Source organism: Ailuropoda melanoleuca, chromosome 8 (genome assembly GCF_002007445.2).
Source record: "Ailuropoda melanoleuca isolate Jingjing chromosome 8, ASM200744v2, whole genome shotgun sequence".
Taxonomy (NCBI): Eukaryota; Metazoa; Chordata; class Mammalia; order Carnivora; family Ursidae; genus Ailuropoda; species Ailuropoda melanoleuca.
The window spans coordinates 115,764,772-115,770,615 of record NC_048225.1 but is presented as its reverse complement, the minus strand read 5'-3'; the positions used below and the strand labels follow the sequence as shown (position 1 = coordinate 115,770,615).

Genomic DNA, 5,844 nt, shown 5'->3' with positions numbered 1-5,844 from the left:
AAAGCAATTCACTTAGGTGTCCCTTACTTTCTGAAGTTAAGAACTCGTAACCACTTTGCTGACCAGTCTTGTCAAAAGTAAAAGATCAGAGGTGTGTTGGCGGGCATCAAGCATATTGCCAGCACCGTTAGCTACCACAAAGTCCGAATGCATTGCAGCCCTTCTCTGATCATCGCCAAGCTGATGGATGGGTTTGAGAGCATTTGAGGGCTCCGCGGAGGCCAGCATGTGGCAGTTCCTCTTGCTGTACCGCCAGACCCCTAATGTGCTCAGGAGATGGAGAAATCAAACTGTTTCAATATTTGCCATTAGGATTGCAAAACTCGCTATTCATTTATAAACTTTGAAGCATTTTTCACAAACACTCACAGGCACCCTGCTAGAAGGAATTCCAGGGCTCTCCAGAAGATTGCTAACGAAGCCTTGGCATCGAAGAGCAATCAACGGCCTCGTTATTTTCCTCAGTTTCCTGTGTGCCACATCTGCCTGTTTCTAAACCAGACTGCAATTTCAAGAAACGTGTGTGAACTACATTTTACAGTAGAATACATTGTCCAGAAGGTCCCTGGCCAGCATCATGCGGGCGGCAGAAGTCCATCAGACGGCTGCGGTGGCAGATGGCAGCTTTTTGAAATCCAGTGACATATGGTCTCTATTCTCAGCGGTGAGGTGTGCGAGTCACCCTGTGGCCGGATTGCTGCACCAGCCACCGTTCTCCCCGCCTCGAGTTCATCTCACACAGATCACTCTTCCTGAAGCATTGCGCTCATTATGTCTCACCCCGATTCAGAAATAACACCACAACAGACTAACATTTATTGTGCATTACCTGCCAGGTCTCGTCGTGCTGGTTGCTTGGCCGTGTGTTATCCCACTGAGTTTTTACAATTGCCCCATGAGGTGGTCGGGAATCTATGCTGGCATCTCAGGACTCCTCAGAACACATTCAACTCTTTAGATGCCCATGTAAGGTATTCGTGCAATATGCACCGTAGACAGCCAGCCTGTCTCTCATTATTCCTTGTGATGTTGTGTCAATTAGGGTAGTTCCTCCATATTTTTGCTCCACTCTTTGCCTTGCCAGAACACCTTCCCTATTCTTCTCTACCAATCCAGGTTTTTAACTTCTTCAAGGCCCCCTTCCAGATTATCTGCTCCAGAAAGCCATTTTTTAACCAAATGCCTTTCCCTTTCAAACTGGACTTTCCTCTCCTATTTATCCATCTGTAGAGTCTGTGCCTTCTTCGTGCAGACATGTCTACGTATCACTTTGAAATAGATAGCTGTCTAGATTTTTTAATGGTGGTCTAACTGTCCCTTTAAGTAGATTGTAAGCACCTGAAAGACCTCATTTTCTGTATATCTATTTTTAATTTCCTGGGGTGACTTTTATAGTCTTGGATGCTGAAATTGAGCATTGAATTGAGTCGTATGTCTGTGAAAGAAAATTTGGGCAAGGTTGTCTTCAAGATTATGTCCCAGTGACTCTAACTATGATACGGTCCACCTGAACTTGGGTTGGGAGGACGCTGCAGTTAGGTGCTTCTGTTTTTCCAGTGGGCGCCCCGTGTGGTGTTGTCTGATGCACGAGGCCCCTCAGGAGGGTTGTGGTGATTGTCCCAGAACTTATTCTCCACTCACAGTGAGAGTAGAGTCATTCTCCATGAATGATGCCATGATGGCACAAAGGTGCCCTGACGTGCAAGTCAGCCAGAAGACGACAATACAAAGAATGTCAAGACAATAATTTGAGTATTTATAGTATTTTCTATAAAATAAATCAAAGCCTCATGTCCTTTTGGTCACAGGATCAGAGAAGATTTTCTTGGCCAATGGGACATCTACTCTCTTGAAATAAAATGCTCTATATTCATGAGAGAGAGTGGTTTTTTTTTTATTTTATTTTGTTATATTATGTTAATCACCATACAGTACATCCCCAGATTCCGATGTAAAGTTTGATGCTTCATTAGTTGCGTATAACACCCAGTGCACCATGCAATACGTGCCCTCCTTACTACCCATCACCAGTCTATCCCATTCCCCCACCCCCTCCCCTCTGAAGTCTTCAGTTTGTTTCTCATAGTCCATAGTCTCTCATGTTTCATTCCCCCTTCTGATTACCCCCCTTTNTTTGAACCCTTGGGGGTTAAGAAAATCACTTACTGTGAAATAGTGGCAATTTTTAACCCATTCAGCTGGAGTTTCTTTGCCTAATTAAATGTAAAACGGCTGTTTGCTGCCCACAGAGTCTGTGTTTCAGATGCTGCTCCAACAGCTTTGCCCTGGAAGCTTCTGCGTATTTAAACCTTGATAGAATTATTACACTTAGCCTTCGTGGGTTCTGACTACTTGCATTATTATTTGATGCAAGAGCAAACTTTACTTAATCATTGGCCAATTTCTAGTGCCCATGTCTATCTTTCTGTCTATGAAAAATATGAAGCCATCATTCGTGATCCAGAATATTGTGGCTGCTGGGAAAATACCTTGACGCTTGCTGGCTTTGAGAGCTGCTCATTGGGTTTTCATAGAAATCCAAGTTATTATTCCGTGTTAAAAAAACTTAGGCCCAGAGGCTTAATGACTTTTCCAAGGTCACATCTGAAGTCAAACTCTTGTATTCCCAAATTATCCCTGCATTTTCGCTTCTTTGTTTCTTGCTTTGGCGTAAGTCACATTCTTATATCATGATCCATTCATAAGAAGCCATTTAACTGAAAGTTTTGTGGTTCTCACCACTAGATAACCTGATATTTTGAAAGATATACATTTTACCCATAGCAAAGAGGCCTTACGCACTCCTTCTTTATTGGGAGAATGTGGTCTGTTGCCTTGCAATGTCTGGGCATAAACAGTGCAGAAAAAGGATGGTCTGGTTGGGCTGCGGAGGATAAACTTGTACAAGACACATCCAAAGTATCAGCTTGATACACGACTTAAGATCTGTTTAATTTCCACGATTCACTCTTTCCTTCCACTCTTCCCTCTTTGTGTTTTGTCTTCATTTTTTTTTCCTGTTTCAAGACCTATTATTCCGTATATTTGACCATTGGGATATTTAGATGGCATTCAATCGGCAAAGTTATAAAATCCTTAGTAAAGTAAAGTAAAACTAAACCTTTTGAAAGAGACTTGGCTGAGATAGCAACTGAACTATAGAGGAACAGTATTATCATAATACATATTTATTTCCTCAAAAGAAACATGTTATTGGAAATAAAGTTTCAGTAGGTAGTACGTGTGGTAGAAGGCAAGGTTACGTAGGAGGAGAGATAGGAAGGGTTGTATTTTGGGGGGAGAGCTTCTTGAGGTGTCTGGCTATCCCTGTGTAGAGAAAATGAGGCCCAAAAAGGAAACATGATGTGCTGGGGGATCCAGGAAAGCTGAGAAAAAGCTGGAATGAGATAGGACTCAGGTATTCCATTCCTATAATGCTGTTCATCTCAATAATACAATGCCATCCATTTGAAATCCTAATATTCTTATATGTCTTTTCTCTTATTTCAAATGATTAAATCACAGCATTAGCAATTATAATCTATTTTATCTTGTGCACATACAACTATGTGTCACTATTCACATATTGTTACCATTATTGACGCTAGTTAGAATGTTTCTGTTACAGATAAATTCTCATCATCTGTAGTCATTATTCATTCACTATTGCAATTTCTTGACCTTCTTTAGGGCACAAACCTCAGGGCAGTGGGAATGGAACGAAGAAAGCAGGTGTCAAAGACATGGTAGAGATAGAATTGATGGACTTCATTCTGGCTGCAGGGAGAGAAAACTGTGGAAGGAGAAGTCATGCTAGCTAGCTTTGAAGTTTCAAGTCTGTTTTACTAGCAGGAAAGTGATATATTTAATAAAATCAGGAAACACAGGAGGCTCAGACAGGGAAAGATGTTATTGGACTTCTATCCATAGTGAATCTGAGATGGCTTTGTGATGGCAAGATAGTGATGCCTCGCTGGTGCTTGAAAATAGAGACTGGAGTGCAGAGAGAGAGAATTTCATTTCATCTACATAGAGAAATCAAGAAATTGAATAAGGTGACCTTGCCTGGGCCCACCCGGAGCCAGCGGTTCTCCACTGACCCCGCATCCAGTGAGACGCGCGGCACACCGACGCCGATGGGGGGGACATGGGCAGAGCGATGGTGGCCAGGCTCGGACTGAGGCTGCTGCTTCTGGCGCTGCTCCTACCCACGCAGATTTATTCAAATCAAACAGCTGTTGTAACAGTTTCAAGTAACTCCTCCTCTTAGAGTACATCGACTGCCCCAAATCCAGCTAACACCACCACCGCACCAAATGGCGGTGCTCTGCCATCAACGGCCAGTCTCTTGGTGATCTCTTCTCCCTTCTACATCTCTACTGTTAAAAGACTCAGGCCAATGGGGCGCCTGAGTGGCGGTGTCGTTAAGCATCTGACTTCGGCTCAGAGAGTGATCCCGGCGTTCTGGGATCGAGCCCCCCATCAGGCTCCTCCGCTAGGAACCTGCTTCTTCCTCTCCCACTCCGCCTGCTTGTGTTCCCTCTCTTGCTGGCTGTCTCTGTCAAATAAATAAATAAAATATTAAAAAAAAAAAAAGACTCAGGCCAAGAAACATCTATACTTCCCCATCTTCTAAACCCAATCCAAAAGGAGTCTAGACTTCCAGTGTGACAAGGAAAAAGCAGGTCTTCATTGAATCTGCTAATTCCACACCTTATTTTATTGACACAGAAAATATTGAGGATCCCAAATTTGATTGGTTTGAAGAACATGTGAAGGGTTTGACTAGATGATGAAGGTCTATTAAATAAATCTCCTGGAGTTTCATATACAAGATGGAGAGACAACATCCAAGATTAGTTAAGAGACATTTCTTAAAATGTGGCTTAACAAGTATGGACATGTAAATTCTACCTTGAAAATGAGAATACATTTTATCTTACCTAGATATAAAAGATGGGATGTGAACAGATTCAGTTTTCATTTGGTTCGTTAAATCTTTAAGGCCATGAAACAGTTAATACAAAAAGCTTCCATGATTCTATTTATATGTACATTAGAAGGAATTTCCAGGTGTTACTGTAAATCCTCAATGCNCTTAAATCTTTAAGGCCATGAAACAATTAATAAAAAAGCTTCCATGATTCTATTTATATGTACATTAGAAGGAATTTCCAGGTGTTACTGTAAATCCTCAATGCATTGTTTCAGCAGTACTAACTTAATGCCTATGTACTCTAGATAAAAGTTTTACCTTGTTGTGGCGCCTGGGTGGCACAGCTCAGGGCGTGATCCCGGCGTTATGGGATCGAGCCCCACATCAGGCTCCTCTGCTATGAGCCTGCTTCTTCCTCTCCCACTCCCCCTGCTTGTGTTCTCTCTCTCGCTGGCTGTCTCTATCTCTCTGTTGAATAAATAAATAAAATCTTAAAAAAAAAAAAAAGTTTTACCTTGTTAAGCTATCACTGTTTTTTGGGAACTGAACTCTTTCCACTGAGGCTTTGGATTTGACATTACATTTGATTTTTTATATAGTAATTGACATGTGCCAGGGCAATGATGAATTGGAATCGACCCCTGATTGAAGCATAATGAGTAAATTTTGCTTATAATACTGATCACTTATTCCTATTCAACAGGAGTGCCAGATTCATTTAGCCAAACTGATTCCAAAGAGTAGAAGTACATTGACCTCAGCTAATTTCAAAATGCTTTTCATTTCTGCATATGTTGAATACTCTTTATAATTTTAAAAATGATCTGTTTTAAAGGTAAAATTGACAAATCTTGAAATTAAAAAGGCACAATATGTGAAGGAGCCAAAATTGTAAATCAAGTATTTGG

At 41.5% G+C, this 5,844-nt stretch overlaps 1 long non-coding RNA gene across 1 annotated transcript; it reads right to left on the bottom strand.

Annotated features, from left to right (window-relative positions):
- Nucleotides 1-5,210: 5,210 nt before the first annotated feature.
- LOC117803265 lies at nucleotides 5,211-5,573 on the bottom strand. The gene is made up of 2 exons (XR_004626951.1): nucleotides 5,451-5,573; nucleotides 5,211-5,254 (listed from the first exon to the last, which is right to left on the bottom strand). It is a non-coding gene; the product is annotated as an uncharacterized LOC117803265 (long non-coding RNA).
- Nucleotides 5,574-5,844: the final 271 nt, after the last annotated feature.